The sequence below is a fragment of the Ovis aries genome, chromosome 17 (genome assembly GCF_016772045.2).
Source record: "Ovis aries strain OAR_USU_Benz2616 breed Rambouillet chromosome 17, ARS-UI_Ramb_v3.0, whole genome shotgun sequence".
NCBI lineage: Eukaryota > Metazoa > Chordata > Mammalia > Artiodactyla > Bovidae > Ovis > Ovis aries.
The window spans coordinates 58411214-58430605 of record NC_056070.1 but is presented as its reverse complement, the minus strand read 5'-3'; the positions used below and the strand labels follow the sequence as shown (position 1 = coordinate 58430605).

General features: G+C 47.1%; 2 long non-coding RNA genes and 1 pseudogene across 5 annotated transcripts in view; 1 reads left to right on the top strand and 2 right to left on the bottom strand.

The window, feature by feature from the left end:
- Window positions 1-19392, bottom strand: part of LOC121816951 (uncharacterized) — a 282412-nt gene that overhangs the window by 182852 nt on the left and 80168 nt on the right. The gene's annotated exons all lie outside the window — the stretch shown is intronic.
- On the top strand, window positions 1033-6504 carry LOC132658002 (uncharacterized). The gene is made up of 2 exons (XR_009596874.1): window positions 1033-1187; window positions 6329-6504. It is a non-coding gene; the product is annotated as an uncharacterized LOC132658002 (long non-coding RNA).
- Window positions 8483-8578, bottom strand: LOC114108938 (U6 spliceosomal RNA; annotated as a pseudogene).

The window sequence follows — 19392 nt, the reverse complement described above, 5'->3', positions numbered from 1 at the left end:
GGTTGCATGACAGTGAGAATCTACGTAATGTCCCTGAGTTACACATGCTAAAATCATTAAGATGGTAAACTTTATGTTACATGAATTTTATAGTAAGGATGATGATAATGATAGTATGAATAGCAAAAGATGTAGCTAGTGAGGTAGACTGAGCCAGCTGGTGAACGATCTGGATGGTGTTCTCATGTTCAGAACAACGAACAGATCATCCTGATGGCTGGTGGAAAATGGATGTGAGTGGGCAGCAATATTAGGCTGGGTATGGGAGAGGAGGTAGAAGCCTTGGTGCAGGAGCACGATGGCTTGGATCAGGGGGCACAGTAGCGGTGGAAAGAAAGAGGCAGATCTGAACAATACGTAGCAGGTTAAAGCAAGAGGGTTTGGTCATCCCAAACAAACTCAACTCTCCTCCCTCATTATCCCTTTGCACACTTATTCTTGGGGCTTGAAGGAAGAAAGCACGTGGACAGCATGGAAGAAAAGACCCTTGGGTTCCATTTTTTATTCTTTTTGCTGCCAGATCTTAAGCAAGTAACTTCGTTTCTTTGTGCCTCCATTTCTTCCCCTGTAAAATTGGGACCCTAAGACCTATTTCATGAATTCTTATGTGGAGACGGGAAGAAATAAGCGAATTGAGACAAGAGCGCCTGCCCTAGCTTTCTTCCTGGGATTCTTGGGAGACCTAGAGAAGCTGTTAATTTTTCAGAGACCACACAGATCACCGAGGGGAGGCAGCTCACACCGCTGGGGCTGATATCACAGCTTTTAGAAGGCAGGTCTCTCGAGCAGTCTCCAAAAGCAGCGGCTTTATAAGAATCTCCAAAGTAACAGATTACAGTTGTCGAAGCTATAGGATTAAAAGAGAGTGCATTCTAGGAAGCAGTGGGAGATGGAAAGCAATCGCCCATCACGTTACTGTCTTTCTCTGTGCTCACTCCGCCCCCGGCTAAGCCCCACCCAGACCCCGCCCCCGATTTTAGCGCGGGCCACGCCCCCTCAACGCCCAGCTCCCAGGGTAGGAGGCTCACCTGCGCTAAGCCATCGGTAACCGAGAGGGGATGAGAGGGCATTTGGTGGGTGAGGATCGGAGGGCTAGAAATTGGCAGGGTGAGAATTGGGGAGACGAATCCATCCCTGTCTCTGCTCTTCACTCACTCCCTTGTTGAGGGCTTTGGCTTTTGCATATTGTAAGTACTTATTTAATGCGTGCGCTGGCTCGAGAGCTCTTCGTTTGTCTTGCTGTCCTTCATATGCCAATGGGCTTCCGCCTCGTGTCTGTCTGGGCTGAAGCTCCTGGAGAGGAAGGTGCTTCCCAGCAGCTCCTTTTCGACCCCAGCCCCCGGGCCCAGGGCAGAGTGAGGCTGGGGCTGGGGAGGGGTTAGGAGTGGGGGATGAGAGCAGACGAGTGAGAGCCCCACTTGACAGGCTTCTGGAACCAGACCCGATGCCAACTTGGTTTCTGTTCTTTCCCTCAATAAAAGGAACTTTTCATTTGTGTTCTGTTTCCCCAGACACCCTTTACATTTTTAAAATGTAAAGATACTGGTTCCTATTCATCTGATTGGAGGCATCACAGAGCAAAAGAGAAGCTAAGTCCCGCACACACTAGCACACGAGCACGCGCGCGCACGCGCGCACACACACACACACACACACACACACACCCTCCTCCCGAGGTTTTCCCGAACATACCTACTCCGGTTACAACTAGACCCGGCCCCTCCCCCACCTCGCCTTTCCCCTGCCCCTCTTCAGTCTTGGGAGGAGCATTCTATCTGTGTCTTCCCAAGTCCCCGAGGGGGATCTCCTGTGTTGGAGTGGCATGGGGTGGGGGCGGGGGCGGGGGCGGGGGCGGCGGGAGGGTCACATAACGAAGACCAGAAAGAACAAATTAGATAATCAGAGGAATTATAGTAATTGCTTTCACTTTCCCCGAGCCCGCTCTGCGGATTCTCTGCCCCCGCCCCTTCCCGGGCTTTCTGTCTGTCGGGAATACTCAGTCTTTCCGACCCTCTCCCCTCCCCCAGGCTCCTCCTCTCCTCTGCCCTCGCTCGCTTGTTCCCTCTCTTCCTCCGTTTTCTGGTGTGCTGGAACGTTCAGCGGAATATGATGAATGATCACCTGTCACGGCTTGTTTATTATAATGCAGGCAATCAATTACACATCCCCAACGCTGGCCGGCCCGCAGGAAATTTATATGCTCAGCACAAACCAATGTGAAAATGGAATCTCATTTGCCAAATGTCTTTCTCCCCGTACAGCACGATGATTACAGTCTGTGTTTGTTTCAACAGTCGTGTACAACTGACAGTGCCATCATTTACTGCCTGGCTCGGGTCACGTTTCTCTAAGGGTTTATTTATTGCGTTAGGAAGGCCAGCACAGGAAAAGGACAAGAGGGTCTGTCAGAGATGCCACCGTGTTAAAAAGTGGGCGGGTTGGGCCACATTCCTGGGCAGGCTGTCCTCGCCCCTGGGCCCTGCCTCCCCAGGCCACCTCCTCCAGCATCCTGTTGCCAGCACTCCTAGGCTCCCAGAGGGAGGCAGCTCTGGGTATAAGAAGCTCCACAGGTCCTAGTATCAGAAGGACCACAGTATAAACTGTGGTTCTCCCACTGCACAGTTTTGTGTGTGGTCAGAGTTTCAACCTCTTTATCTGGAAAATGGGAGTTTTAATATGCTCCTTGCAGGAATGTTGTGATGTCTGGGATATCAGAGGGGTCACTATGTGTTGGTTCTAGTGACTTCAGATCACGCTCTGGCCAGACTAAAACCCACCCACGGGAGGCAGAGGTGAGGTCCCTTTGTGAGTTGGAATTCATACTCTGTGTTATCATCTTCCTCCATCTCTACTTTCTGAGACTCACCTGTCTCAAGATCGTCTGTTCTCTTTCCCACTAGAATTTTGCACTTTTGTTTCCTCTTCTTTGACAGATAGTGTGCCTCTGGGAAAGTAAGATGACCGCCCTGCTCTGCTTCCGTTTCTGTCGTTGTAAAAATAGGTGTAGCATTCCTGGCCTTTCGAGCTGTGTGACCTCAGGAAGGCCAATCCCTTTATCTCTCCCGGTCTCGAATTCCTCCCGCGGAGAGAATAACTCCTAAACAGCCAAACCCAGTCTTACTGGCAGGATCCAGAGTGTCCATGGTGTAAAAGAGCCGTGTATACTGGAAAGTGCCACTGTGGTCCCTGCCTGGCCTCTTTCTGTCATGAGTTCTGGTTGGTCTTTGGGATTTTGCTGCACCAGGCATTGATTCAGATCTGTGGCCCCTACAGCACTTGGCATAAGGCGGGAGATCAGTAAAAGAGGAGCAGGGAGATTCTCGTGTGTATTTAACTGCTCTTTTTTTTAAAAATTGTATATTTCTTTATAATTTTACGTAGATATTTGTTTAATGAACACCCTGCTGGGATGAAAACTTTCAGAGGAAAGGCACCAGGCTGACTTTGGTCATCTTTGTGTCCCCCAGCGTATAGCCTCGACTTGGCACACCCTAAAAAAAAAGTCAGTAAATATTTGTGGCTTTAATGGAGGAGTGAATGAGTGGCTACCTGAATAAATTCATGACAAGGGCAACCTCTGTGGTACACAGGGTGGGCCCAGGTGAACGGATATTTACAGGTATCTTTACCATCCCTGAGCCTCACAGAACCACCTGTGTCACACGTGTCTCAGCCTTGTCTGGGTGCCCAGGGTCATGCATCCTACGTGTTGCTGTTTAGTCGCTCAGTCATGTCCGACTCTTTTGCAACCTCATGGGACTGTAGCCCGCCAGGCTCCTCTGTCCATGGGATTTCCCAGGCGAGAATACTTGAGTGGGCTGCCACTTCCTTCTCCAGGGGATATTCCCCATCCAGGGATTGAACCCATGTCTCATGCATTGACAGGCAGGAGCCACCAGTAAGCCACCTGGGAAACCCTGCACACAGTACGTGTACTCATTGCCAACTGGTGAGAGATCATAGACGTGTCTGCCTGGCTACTCCTACCAGCCCTCAGACCAACATCCCCTGTATAAACTCCCTGATTATTGCTCTCCACCCCATGTTGCCATAAAATCACGACACCACTTTATGGTATTCAGGTCCCCCACATGCCCAGAACAGTGCTTGTCAAAAACAGATGTTTTCAGTCAATAAAGATGATGTTTTCTAAGCATTGATGTATGGACTACTACTTAGAATTCCATTAAAACATGCTGGGTCAGGTAAAAAAAAGATTCAAGTTCATATTCAAAAAGCGAAAAATTAACAGCTGCAGTGTATATTTTAGTCAAGTGCTTTGGATTCGTGGAAGGGGTTTCTTTCTATAAATATAATTATTAGTCGCCATGAGTATACTAATAATGGGCGGGGGGGGGGGGAGGAGGTGGCACAGAACCGAGCCTCCGCAGCAGGCTGGGCTGTGTAGCGCCGGGTATTCCCTCTGCTGACGTGCTTCACTAGTTGACTAACAGACCTTATTCCCCGGCCGAGCCGATCAAATCCTGCCAACGCCAGCTTCCTGACGTGGAGGGGGAGCAGGAGCAAGCGCCGTGGGGTCCTGGGGGAAAAGCAGCCTGTGTTTGTTGCTGCTTTGACAGTTGAGGCTCGGAGAGGGGCTGGCAAACAATGGGAAATGAAACATTTGAGTGGTTGCAAAAAATTCCGTGGGAAATCCCCCCTGGTGGTATTTATGTGCGCTAGCAGTGACAAGGGGAGCTCAGGGCTTTCGATTTCAAGGGTTCCTGGGCAGACCACAATAGCGTGCTGAGATGGCAGTCCCCAGAAACAGCTCTTCTGGGGCTGCACAAGCCTGACCCTGGTCTGTCCAGCTAAGGTTTGGCCACGTGCGTGGAGCTGGCTGTGAGCTTGTCAAGCGCTCATCCACGGTTTCACAGCGCAGGCCTCCCTACTTCCTTCTCTAAGACAAACCCCTCTCAACTCTTCCTCTAGATTTTCCCTGGCCTCAAGAGCCTGGGGGGAAGGAGGGAAGTGGAGAAGGGGGTGGGTTATATGATTGGTAGAGTTTCCCTTGGGCTCAGCCCCACCTGCATAATTGTGGGAATGTTAGTCCCCTGCAGACCCCTTCCCCACCATCGAATTGAAAAAAGTCCAAAACTGAGGCCTTATATACATTCCCCTGGCATTTTCCCATTAATATCTGGCCTCCTGCTTTCTTCTTTCCTGCTTATAATGGACATTTATTTGTCTTCTGCTTCTCCTCTCGACTCTCATTTAGAGAATATAGTGAACTGATAGTAGCCACCTTTTGTTTTGCTTTCCTGAGAACTAGAGAGTATTCAAAATCCTTAACCACTCTTGCCGATGTCTTGCTGCTGCTGCTGTAATGGCATACATGTGTTTATAGATCCACTTAGGGGTGTGGTGGAGGTGGGGCTTCCCTGGTGGCACAGACAGTAAAGAATCCGCCTGCGATGTGGGAAACCTGGGTTTGATATCTGGGTAGGGAAGATCCCCTGGAGAAGGGAACGGCTACCCACACCAATCTTCTTGGCTAGAGAATCCCATGGACAGAGGAGCCTGCAAACTACAGTCCACGGGGTTGCAAAGAGTTGCACAGGAATGAGCAACTTTCGCTCCACAGGGGTGAGGTGTATGGATTTTTAGAGACACTTAGTAGATGAGAAAACCGAAACTTACGGGGGATAAAAAAAAAACTTGCCCATTGTATTAGTCGAGAGGTTTCAGTTGCAAAATGACAAACTCCTAACTTGAATGGACTTAAGCCAGATCAAAAGTGTATGACTTTTTAACTGAGAAGTAAGGGCCGTGTGAGTTTCAGGCATGGCAGGACCCAGGCTCTCCTTGAAGTCTTCAGGAATTTGCCTCTCCTCACCTCTTCAGCCCTGCTTTTCCCTGTTTGGATTTCTGTTTTATAGAGTCTGATGGAGGCTTTCTCCTGGTTGCCTCCTGGAAAAGTCCCAGGGTTGGGTCTGGTGGGTTCTGATAGGTTCAGCTGCCCATTGCTAAGCCAATGACTAGGGCAAAGGGGCTAGAATGATCTGATTGCCCGTGTCTCCATTACATGCTCGCTGCTAAAGCCTGGCCAAGTCACAGGGACAGAGTAAGGGTGAGTGGTTCCCCTGGGGAACACCAACGTGCTCTTACCAGAAGGAGAAATGGATGCTGGGTGGGCAGAAAGCCACGGTGTCCTGTACTCCCACATCACGCTGCCAGGCGCACAGGGCAGGCAGGCCTGCACGCAGATCTGTGCTCCTCCGTGTTGCGGCAGACCACCTCGGGGACCCCCACCCTCTATCCAGCCCTGGGACTCTAGGCCCACTTCTACCCCAGGAATTCACTCCAGTTTTTAAATTGTGCTCCTTAGGTGCTGCTGGATGGAAGAAGAGTGGTGGCGAGCCAGGAGGACTGCCGGCTGGGACTATAGGACACCTGCCCTTCTCTCCACTACGCAACAACTCTTGGGTCCATTTGTATGTTTCATTCCCTTGAACACTTTAATTTAAATAAACAGTTTCTTATAGTTTTAAAGCTTGAAAATCAGCAGGGTTTTTTTGTTTGTTTTTTGCAACCTTTGCCCGCTCACTCGTTCATAAATGAGTAACAATAATAGCCAGAAAGAGGCAGGAGCCTAGCCAAGGCCACGTGGGCAGCAGCAAAGTGCAGGGTCTGAGAAGTCACACCTCAGGGTTCCCGTGTCCTGCCCTTCCCACTTGCCACCTTGCGGGTTGGCTAGAGGTCTGTGGACAGAGACCATCGCACGCACTCCTGCCGTGCCTCACTGACTGGTTAGTCAAGGAGGCAAAATGGCGCAGCTTCCCAGAGCAGAGCAGAGAGAGGGAAACTCTGTGTGGCTTTTTCTCTGGTCTCTGGGTACAAGCAGCCACGGGGGACTCCCTCTGTAGGTAAAATCCTGCCAGCATGGAGAACACCAGCCAGATTCCGCTACTCCTGCCTTGTCCTGGGAGCTTACGTCACTGTCCCAGAAGAACTTACATGAGTGAACCATGCGCTTCTGTTTAAGATGTTTACAAACAACTTCTCTGCTCTGTCCTCTGTGTCTGGAAAGCTGGTCTCTGGGCTCCAGACCTGCCATGTGTTTCAGACCCACCACTCTGCAGCACCGGTCACTGCTAATCATTGCAGCTAACCTTTTTCAAGTGCTTACAGTCTTCTCAAAAGTGTATGTTAAGTTCTTGATGGGTATTGTTTCGTCGCATCCTCCCAAGAACCCCATCAAATCCTCCCAAGACCCTCTTCGTCTCCCCATCTGTAAAATAGGTGCTGTTATTATTATTTCACAGGTTAGGAGATGAAGGTGCAGAGAGGTGAATCTGATTCTCCAGGGTGCTCAGCCAGCTTCAAACTAAAGCCATCAGAACCAAGAGCATGAGCTCATGTACATGAGGTGCATGATGAATGCGTGGACAAGGAAGAGGCAGTTGGGGCCGCACCTGTACCCAGACAGAAATTTCTCCACTTCCGTTTCCCTTCTCTCCTACGCTCTCTTGCCTGGTGTCTCCGGCAAACACACACACGGGATTCCAGGGAGAGAAGGCTCCCAAAGTGCAGGCAGAACATGGGTGGGTCGGGTAAGGAGAGGCACGTGGGCTCATTATTTAGACTACCTTGTGGCCACTTATTGAATTAGTGTGATTCTTAACATCTTCAGCTTGGATCTCCTCCAGGCCAGCCAGCTGGTGCATTCAGTACGACTCAGCTCGCCTTAACTCAATTAACAAAGCCGGACTGAGCTGAACTCAACAAGTATTTCTGAAGCACTGAGCTGGCTGCCGGGGCAGGAAAAACAAAGGAGGGCAAGACTCAAGACTATCAGACTCAACCCTGACGGAGATGCCTTGAACTTCTAGCAGATAATGCGGTGCCATGTTGTCTAAGAACCACCTTTGCACTCCCCCTGTGCTATGGCTTACTTCCTAGTCTTCTTTAAATTAACTTTTAAGAAAATTCATTTCCTTCTTTAAACTTAAATATTATTTTAAATTATCGAAGTGAAATCGACAGAACATGAAAACAACTATTTCAAAGCGGACAATTCAAGAGCATTTAGTGCATTCCCAGTGTTGTGCAACCACTACTTCCATCTAGTTCCAAAACATTCCCATCCCTCCAACATAAAAACCCTGCACCCATGAAGCAGTTTCTTCTCGTATCCACCTCCTCCTAACCCCTCATAACCGTTAACCTGCTTTCTGTCCCTGTGGATTTGCCAGTTCCGGGTATTTCATATAAACAGAGTCATACAATATGTGATTTTGTGTCTGGCTCCTTTCGCTCAGCACCACGTCTTTGAGGTCCGTCCATGTTGTGGCCTGTGTCAGTTCATCATTCCTTTTTACGGCTGAGTAATATTCTGCCATCTGCATCTATCACGTTTCGACTATTCATTCATCTGTTGGTAGATATTTGAGCTGTTGCCACCTTTAGGCTATTGTGAATAGTGCTGCTAAACAAGTTTACCCCATTCATTCATTTAGATACAATTGACATATAACACTGTGAAAACATGAAATGCTTCATGTATTTGCATGTCATCCTTTCTCAGGGGCTGTTAAATCTTCTCTGTATGTTCCAGTTTGGGGATATGTGGTACCAAAGTGAATGCTGAATGTTTATTTTAAAAGGAAAATTTAAATAGGATCTGTAACTATTATAAGTAAAAATGTCACCTATGTGGCACATAAAATCAGCCCCATGTACTATTCTTCAATGTAGTAGTAAAAAACCAGGCTTCTAGATGTGGTCAGCCTTGACTCTGAATCCGGGTTTCACCCACTGTGGGGCCCTGGCCGATGTCCTGTCTTCCTCCAGCCCCCTGAATAGCACATGGGTTAGTGGCATGGACTCCTGCACAGTCAAAACCATCCCAGTATAACTCTCTAGGTGGCCCTCATATCCGCGGTTCCACATGGAGGATTCAACTGGCCACAGGTCATGTAGGACCATAGTATTTATTGAAAAAAATCTGCAGGTAAGTGGATCCATGTTGTTCAAGGGTCAATGGGCCTTGTAATTGCTTCCTCCTGAAGCTGTTGTGAGAATTAAAATCATGTAAGGTGCTCAGTGCTGTCAGGCACGTAGTCAGTGCTCAGTATATGAAAGCTTGTAGGTAGGATCACAGATTCTAAACAGGCACACTAACAGGACTGGTAGCTAACAAAGCAAGTTGTGCACCGTGTGCCAGGAACTTGGGAAATGCTTTGCGTTTGCATTAATTCATTTAATCCCCACAAATTATTATTACCCCCATATTGTAGGTCAGAAAACAGACTGAGAGAGGTGAACCCAGGAGCTGAAGCAGAGACCTGAGCTCTGGGAAGGTTAAATGACAATATGAGAAGTAATCCCAAATCCACTGGAATGTCAGGCTGTCCCTGGGCACAGATAATTAATTGCAAAAGGGCTGCCTGGGCCCTGGCCTGGCAACTTGCTGCAGACCCTGCCTGGAGGTGCCTCGCAGCTGTGTGTTTTTATCAAGTCCCTCTTTCTTGGGTCTGCCAAGAAGAGGCTCCTCACATCTTTTCTAGTTGACTTGTCTTTCGTAGCTAATGGGATTCACCTGCCCTCCCTGTACCTCATCGTCCCTTAGAGGCCCTAAAACTGCCCCTTTCCTCTGCAATCTCCCCTCTTCCACCACTTTGGGAAATGCCACACTGTATAAAATATTGTAAAATGCAAAGTACATTCACAACTCTTCTGTGTGCACAGCAATAGAAGATAAGTTTTGGGGTAAATATACCAACTCTGGAGTGATTTTGTGATTTATTCAGAAAATTGGCTTCCAGATCACTGTGGACAAGACCCAACTTGGCTGGAAGACTGTGATCCGTCAGCAGAGCCACACGGACAGCTGAGCTGGCCAAATTTTCTTCTGAGAAAAGATAACTCTCATAGTGAAAGGCAAGAACTTTTAAGAAAAATTTATGCTACAGTCTGGTCCTACAATGTATGCAGTTATGTTCTGTATGTTCATTCAACTATGGGACTCTGCAGAATAGTAATAATAACAGCATGATAACGAGAGAAAAGATAGACTAAAATACATGTAAGTGCTAAGGCAAGGGTTCACCTGCCTTTCCTCTCTGGGGTGCATGCAGTATCAGCCCTCAGCATGAGTCCAGCACATAAATATCTGCTGTTTTCGTGTAAGACAGCCTCTAAAATTTGGCCAGCTTCATCTGGTGCTCAGCTGAGCAATCAACAACCTTCTCCAAAGCTGGAGAAACCCAGCTGTGTTGGGCTGACAGCGAGAAATCACGACCACCCCCAGTGGAACGTCTCTCCAAGGGCTTTCAAGGTTAATTTCTGATCATGATCTGAATTCGATTAGCTGGAGAGCTGTACCATCACCTCAGGTGTGACTCTGCCGTATTCTCAAAGATGAACAGAAACTGGTTTCGGCTGTATTGTCAAGGCAACTATTTTCTGAAAGCCAGGACCAAACCTACCACGGGGTTCAGTAGGGGCCATCAAAGTGATAAGATCTGAAGAAAGTCAATTAGCATCACTCCATGCCTCATTTCCCATTCTCTCCCCACCCCATACTAAAAAAGCCTAGAGGGGAAAACAGCAAAAAAAAAAAAAAACAAACCACCAAACTTTTAAAATCTGGTGGTGTTACTTTAATGGGGAAACTCTCATCCTCCGTAGTCTAGTATGTTTATCAGTTTACCTACTTAGTCATCAGCCGCTAAAAGTCAGAGGGTGCAGAGATTCCCAGCAGTCTGGGGAGCACAGAGCCAGTTCTCTCTCTCTCAACCTTGTCCCTGCGTAAAAACTCCCACTGCCCACAGAATGACATCCAAACTCAAGGATCTTCATCTGCTGGGCCCTACCCACCTCATAAACTAAGTTCCCAGGGCAGGGTCTGGTTCTCACTTATCTGCAGGTCTGCCTAGCACTGAATGTGCAGAGTTTGGCAGATAAGCCAGAGCACAAGGAATACATGTCAAATAAGTTTAAAAAAAAAAAGGTAACCTGTTTAGAGGCTGCCCTGGTGGTCCAGTGGTTAAGAATCCACCTGCCAATGCATGAAACACAGGTTCGATCCCTGGTCCAAGAAGATCCCACACGCCATGGAGCAGCTAAGCCCGTGTGCCACAACTGCTGAGCCTGTGCTCTAGATCTGTGCTCTGCAACAAGAGAAGCTACTGCAGTGAGAAGCCCATGCACTGCAGCTAGAGAGTAGCCCTCACTCGCCACAATAGAGAAATCCCGCGGTGCAGCAATGAAGACCCAAAGCAGACGAAATAAATACATGTTTTGAAAAAAGTAACCTGTGTAAAACACAGGTAAAGTGCAAATCTCAGCACTGTCATATTAAAAAAAAATTTTTTTTTTAGAGATAACTAGAGAGCAATTTAAATCTTTACCAAAATTTTCAGGAAACATCCAAAAAAAAATCTTATTTATAATGTAAAGCAAAACTTTGGAACTTTGGTATTTCTCCTAAATGGCATCTGGCCCCCAAGTCACTCTTGAATTCTCCCCAACTCTCCTTCAGCTCTAACTTTTCATTTCCCCTCCCATCTCCCTTTCCAAATACAGCATCTGCTCTTTTCTAGAAGTACAGGGTAGCTGCTTAAAAGAATGAGTGCTGGGGCTCACCTTGCTGATTACCAACACAGTTCTGTCACTCTGATTTGAGCGGGAACCTGGCATGTAAGTGCCCCATAGATGCAACCTGTTATTTAAATCCTATTGGCTTCCCCATTCTTTTTTTTTTTTCCCCAACTTGGCCCGCTTTTCCATTAATGCAACAAGAAATGTATATGAGTTTTCTAGGGGTGCCAAAACAAATTGCCATAAACTTCATGGCTTAAAATAACAAGAATTGACTCTCTCATAGTTCTGTAGGCCAGAAGTCTAAAATCAAGGTGGCAGTAAGGCTGTGCTCCCTCCAGAGGCTCCAGAGGAGAGTTTTGCTCCTTGTCTCTTCCAGCTCCTGGTGGCTGTTAGCATTTCTGGGCTTGTGTTGTCAGAGCTTCACTTCCTGCCCGTCTTCACATGGCCTGCCCCTGTGACTCTCTCCTCTGTGTGTCTCATGGGAACGCTTGTCATTGGATTTAGGGCCCACCCAGATGAATCCCAGATAGTCTCATTTCAAATTCCTTAATTTAATTACATCTGCAAAGATGCTTTTTCTAAATAAGGTCACATTCACAGGTTCTGCGGGGTCAGAATACGGACATGCCTTTTGCAGGGGGCCATCACTCCACCCACTACAAGATGATACTGGGTCCTTCCTCTTGTGGGTTGTGGGTGGGGGGAGACAAGGCTGCACACTCCTGTAATTCTTTTTTTTTTTTTAATCTTTTTATTCTCATTATAAGTCAGTAGCCAGCATCAGGTACTTGGGAATGACGAAGGAAAGAGGCAGATGACAGGAAGGCACTGTCAACTTTTCCTTTTCACTGATGTTCGTCAGCTCCTTAAATGACGCAGGTCTGCAGCCATTGCACACCTGATTGCAAGAGCTGCTGCGTCCTGGGGGCTGAAGTGGGTGCAGGAAGCAGAGGGTTTCAGCCACAGGTCTGACCCTCAGGCAGACATATCCTGTCAAAGGCCTAGGGACAGAGCATCTCAGCTTTCCCACCGGGGGTCGTGAGCTGCCTGCATCACTGGCTGGGGCCAGGGGACAGTTCACATTAGTTATTTATTGATATCCTGTGTTAAGGTTCTACCTCGGCTGCACTGAAGGGATCCAAGAGGCAGTGGCTTCACACGACTCACACTGCAATCAGCCAGCTTCTTGGTGCAATGTGTTTATCTACCCAGAACTATTTTTGGTGTGTGTTCATAGACAGCACACACTAAAGTATTTGGTATTTGAGATGCAAGCGTTAAAGATGACTAAAGTTAGCTGATAATGAGCATGCCTAGAATAGACGGATTCTGTGTGTGTGTGTGTGCACTCCATGTGTGTGCTCTGTTGTGTGTCTGCAAAGCAGATGTCTACAAGCCTGCCCTTATGTGACCTCACCAGTGTCCTGGATCAGCTAAGATGTCCATGGATGGAAGATGGAAATGGATGGGAACTGGCCTGTCTCAAAATACTGCCTTACCAGACACCCCAACCTCTCCCAACTCTATTCTGCCCATCCTTCAAAGCCCAGCCCATTCTGCCTTATCAAAGACCCTTGCTTGGCCATTCTCTGAACTCCTAGACCACAGATAACAAAGAGGCTTCATCTCCAGGACAAGCCCGGAAGAAATGGGCAGGGAACACCCAGAGTAGTATGCTGAGTGGGATGCTGAGAGCATTCAGACCACACCTACAGCATAAAGCCTTTACATGTCCCTGCTGTCCAGCCCAGGATCTAGATGTAGTAGGCACTTAATCAATACTTGTGCAGTAATTAATTTTCATTGTTTGGACTCTGAAATTAGGTCAGAAGAAAGGTCTCTCTCTGAAGCGCAATTCCCTGAGGACTTCTGAGAGTAAACTTGGATGACCACTAGAGGGTTAGGTGCCTGGGCATGTTCTTTTTTTTTTTAATTGGAGTATAGCTGATCTACAATGTTGTGTTAGTTTCAGGTGTACAACAAAGTGACTCAGCTACACTAGTACATATATCTAATCTTTTTCAGATTCTTTTCCCATAGAGGTTGTCACAGAGCACTGAGTAGCTCCCTGTGCTATCCAGTAGGTCTTTGGTGATTATCTACTTTATAGATGCTGCTGCTGCTGCTGCTAAGTCGCTTCAGTTGTATCCGACTCTGTGCAACCCCATAGATGGCAGCCCACCAGGCTCCCCCGTCCCTGGGATTCTCCTGGCAAGAACACTGGAGTGGGTTGCCATTTCCTTCTCCAATGCATGAAAGTGAAAACTGAAAGTGAAGTTGTTCAGTCATGTCCGACTCTTTGCGACCCCATGGACTACAGCCTACCAGGCTCCTCCGTCCATGGGATTTTCCAGGCAAGAGTACTGGAGTGGGGTGCAATTGCCTTTATATATAGAAGTATGTATATGCCAGTTCCAAACTCCTAACCTTCCCCCACATTCTGCACATTTCGTAGACCAAATCCTACATGTGTACTGGGGTGTCCCCCTCTAAAAGGATGGCCCTGTTGTTTAGTGAGGTAATAACACCAGGCTCATCTGTCAAGTCCATCTCTAATTGTTTGGTTTTCCTAATGGAATGTAGTGTCCTCAAGAAGAAGAGAAGCACCATAATGTAAGGTTTCATGTAGGCTGGTTTATAGCTGTGAGCTGTGGACCTGAAATGATAGTTAAATCAATAAAGAGGCACTAAGCTATTGTCTCAGAATCTGCGTGTTGGTAAAACCCTAGTATTGACAGCCTTCCGTGGATGTGTTGCAGGCCAGGCTTGATTGGGGTGCTCGCTCTCTCTCTCTCTGGACAGGAGCAGCCAAAGAGAAATGGAAGTATGAGGCTAGCTGATTGTTTTCACAGTCTGCATGTCAGACCGCCCCCCTAACAAGACTCCAGGTCAAGTGCTCTTCACTCTGTGGATCTAGTGGGGAGAAATTAGCTCTCAGTAGTATTCCCAATTATGGAGAGAAGTGATTCCTCCCTGCTATGGCTGTCACGGGTCTGGCAGTGGACCAAGAGGCAGGAAGCCTGTCTTCTTCCTCAGCCTCTTTCTCCATCTTGCGGTATGACCTTGGCAGGTGACTTAACCTCTCAACTTCTTCGCTGCCTCATCTGTAATGTCCCACCTTTTATCACTTTCATAGTCCTGGTTCTAGGATAAATGAGACAAGCCTCTAAAAGCCATATTTTAGTCTCCAAGAAATACTGGAGCCAGGTAAATGCTAAGGATATTCACTACATTTGTTTTTACTGTGTGTTACTAACTTGCGGGATTTTAATAATGGCAAAAAATGAATGGATTTATGTAATTGTTTTGTTTTGTCCTAGGTGCCTTGAGGCATTTCCAGAGTATTGTGTTATTGCTCACCTCTTTTATGGAGTGGATGTTGTTGTGCCAATTCCTTAGCAAACGAAGGGAGCTGGCTTTGAAATGAGCCACATGGATGGGCTGGAAGTAATTCCTACTCCTAACGTAGTGTGGGGCTTCCCTGCGGACCGATAGGTCCCTAGCACACACTCACTGATACTGGCTCAGCCAATTATTCAGCCATATCCCCAACCTCCCCCCACCAGCTATGCTGACTTTCTTTTACTTCTTTACAAGCACCAAATGCTTTCCAATCTCAAGCTATGCACACCTTTTCTTTGTGGTGGGAGGCCCTTCCTGCCCATGTTTCCTCTGGCCAATCCTGACCCACCCTTCTGGCCTCAGCTTTGATGTCACCTTTGCAATGAAGTTTTCCATGACCCTCCATTCTCTGCTCTCACAGGCACTATATCTGTCCTTTACAGAGCTTATCACACTTGTGTCTAAATAACTGTTAGCTTAATGTCTGTCTTCCCCACTAAAGATGAGTTCCATGAGGGCAAAGAACTACTTGTCTTATTCATTACTGTGGAGCCAGAACTGAGAAATAACTCAATAAAAATCTGTGGAGAGAGAGGATGGATGGATAATGGATAGATAGATGGATGAAAGGACGGAGGGATGGATGAATAATATATAACTAGGTGGATGGATGGATAGATGGAGAAATAAATGAATGTATGTATAGATGGATGAATAAATGGCTAGATGGATGGATGATGGATGGATGGATGGATGGATGGAGAGTGTTTGTATATGAGAGTGATCCAAGTCATCAGTATTCATCATCAAAAGAAAGTTTAAGTTCCAAATATTCAGAGAAGCCTAAGGATACAGACCTAGGGTACATGTCAACAGGGCCACAGAGACTCTGGGTAGAATCCTTCTTTGCCTCAACCTAGTTTCTGATGATGCCTGCTAATCCTTGGCTTGCAACTGCTGTTGCTGCTGCTGTCGCTTCAGTCATGTCCAACTCTGTGCGACCCCATAGACTGCAGCCCACTAGGCTCCCCCATCCCTGGGATTCTCCTGGCAAGAACACTGGAGTGAGGTGCCATTTCCTTCTCCAATGCATGAAAGTGAAAAGTGAAAGTGAAGTCACTCAGTCGTGTCCGACTCTTGGCGACTCCATGGACTGCGGCCCACCAGGCTCCTCCGTCCATGGGATTTTCCAGGCAAGAGTACTGGAGTGGGGTGCCATCACCTTCTCTGCTACATTGCTCCAATTTCTGCCTCCATGGTCACATGGTATTTTCTCACCAGGCAGAGGAACCAGATCAAATTGCCAACATTCATTGGATCACAGAGAAAGCAAGGAATTCCAGGAACAAAACCTACTTCTGCTTCATTGACTATGCCAAAGCCTTTGACTCTGAATCACAACAAACTGTGGAAAATTCTTAAAGAGATGGGAATACCAGACCACTTCACCTGTCTTCTGTATACAGGTCAAGAGGCAACAGTTAGAACTGCACATGGAACAACAGACTGGATCCAAATCGAGAAAGGAGTACATCAAGGTTTTATATTGTCACCCTAATTATTTAACTTATATACAGAGTACACCGTGTGAAATGTTGGACTGAATGAATCACAAGCTGGAATCCAGATTGCTGGGAGAAATATCAACAACCTCAGATATGCAAATGATACCACTTTAATGGAAGAAAGTGAGGAGGAACTAAAGAGCCTCTTGATGAGGGTGAAAGAGGAGAGTGAAAAAACTGTCTTAAAACTCAACATTCAAAAAACTAAGATCATGGCATCCAGTCCCATCACTTCATGGCAAATAGAAGGGGGAATGTGGAAACAGAAACAGATTTTATTTTCTTGGACTCCAAAATCACTGTGGACAGTGACTTCAACCTTGAAATTAAAAGATGCTAGCTCCTTGGAAGGAAAGCTATGACAGACCTAGACACTGTATTAAAAAGCAGAAATATCACTTTTCCCACAAAGGTCCATCAAGTCAAAGCCATGCCTTTTCCAGTTGTCATGTACAGATGTGAGAGTTGGACCATAAAAAAGGCTGAGCACCGAAGAATTGATCCTTTTGAATTGTGGTGCTGGAGGAAACTCTTGAGAGTCCCTTGGACTGCAAGGAAATCAAACCAGTCAATCCTAAAGGAAATCAACCCTAAATATTCATTGGAAGGACTGATGCTGAAGCTGAAGCTCCAATACTTTGACCATCTGATGCAAAGAGCCAAATCACTGGAAAAGACCCTGATGCTGGGAAAGACTGAAGACAAAAGGAGAAGGGGGCAGCAGAGGATGAGGTGGTTAGACAGCATCACTGATTCAATGGACATGAATTTGAACAAACTCTGGGAGATTATGAAGGGCAGGGAAGACTGGCATGCTGAAGTCCATGAGGTCGCAAAGAGTCGGAGATGACTTAGAGACTGAACAGGTAAGGACATCAGTCATACAGGGTTAAAGTTCCAGGCTACTCCAGTGTGACCTCATCTTAACTAATTACACCTGAAATAACCTTAGTTAGGACTTCAAATGTGTCTTTGGTTGGGGAACTCAATTCAACCCATAACAATCTGGGAAACAGCAATGCTTCTCCCAGGTATGTATCTTGGAGACACTCCTGCCTAGGGTGACAAGGAGACATGTGTGAGCATGTTGGTGGCAGCCAGGTTTGTCACAGCAAGGAGCTTGAGGTGACCTACCTGTCCATGACAAGGGAAACAGATAAACCAAACATGATGAATGCAGATCATGGAATAACACGCAGCCGGCAGAAATAATACACTGGGTTTGCATATATCACCATGGATAGATCTTAAAAACAGCATGAGATGAAAAAAAGTAGGAACTAGACTGAGATTTATGATACAAAACCATTGACATAAATTTAAAACACACACACCCAAAGAACAACATTATGTATGTTTCATAAGCATTGGAAAGTGGGTTGGAAGGATTTATTTTGCACACACTGGAGTCACTGCCTGTGAGAGTGGTAATACTAGATGAAGGCAAAAAATAATACGAGAAAGCACGAGAAAATAATACGAGAGGGTTCTGAGGCAGACAAGTGCTGAATCTGTAGCATAAATTGGGACGTGTGATTCTACGAATGCATGCATCTGGGGTCCAAACTTTACAAAAGGGAAGAAATTATGTAACGGATTAATTAGTGACAATTGTGCTGGGGACTCGGGGCAGTTGGGGGGCGCTCACGGTCTTCCAAGGACACACAGCAAGGAAACTTGATGTGCTCTGGAACAGCAGGTAAGCCTTTGTGGAGAGAACAGTGCTTACGCTAAGACCTGGAGAAGAACTGGAGTTGGGCTGGGTGGGGAAGGGCAGGACAGAGGGTTCCAGGAAGAAGGATGGCGTGAGTAAGAACCCAGGAGAGTCCAGGCTGGCCGGGCGCGTTAGCCTGGGAGAAGGGCACAGGCCCCACATCATTGTTCTGCCCTCCCCCCAACCCCTAAGGGAGGAGGGGGCACAGGGCTGGCTGTGAGTGTGTGTCGCCCACTCAGATGCACACAGGGACCAGGTGGCAGAAAAGAGTAAAGGATACAGATGCATACGAAACACTTCCACAGAGAATCACGGGTCTTCCCATACTTTAAAAACACAGGGCTCTCTCCAAGTCTTTTTTGCCTCCTGTTTGATGGAGACATGGGTGCTTGTTTCTTTAAGAAAAACAGCAGTGGAGTGTGATGAGAAGCCGACGATTCGGAGCTGGGGGAACTCTAGGGTCGGGTGGGGCCTGTGGAGCACCAGGAAATGATGCCCCAGTGGAAGGCCCAGCTGCTGCTGAGCCATGGACAATGCCCGCCTCCTCCTGAATGCAATCCCGTGTTGACAGCTCTTTCCTTTTTTTCAAGAGAAACCTGAAGTTGCTCTCGATATTTATGGGAAATCTTTTCCTTTTACCTATTACGATCTAACACAACCATAATGAGGTACCACTTCACACTAGCTAGGATGCTATCATAAAAAAATAAAATGGTAAGTAACAAGTGTTAAGGAGGATGTGGAGAAATTTGGAACCCTCACCCATGGCTGGTGGGAATGCAAAGTGGCCCAGACACCATGGAAAACAGTGTGGTGTTTTCTCAAAACGTCACACAGAATTACCATACGACCCGGCAACTCCACTCCTCGTTACACACCCAGAAGAGCTCAAAGCAGGTGCTCAAACCAGTGTGCCCACAGACACATTCATAGCAGCATGGTTCATAAATAGCCAAACGGCGGAAACAGTCAAAAGTCTGTGAATGGCTAAAGGCATAAACAAAAAGTGGTCTATCCATACAGTGGAATAGTATTTGGCCACAAAAAAAAGGAAATGAGGTGCTGACACAGACTACAACAGGGATGAACCTCGATAACATGATGTTAAACGGAAGAAGCCAGACACAAATGGTCGTACAGTGTATAGTTCCACTTATACGTAGTGTCCAGCACAGGTACATCTCTAGAGACAGAAAGATCAGTGGTTGCCAGGAGCTGGGGGAG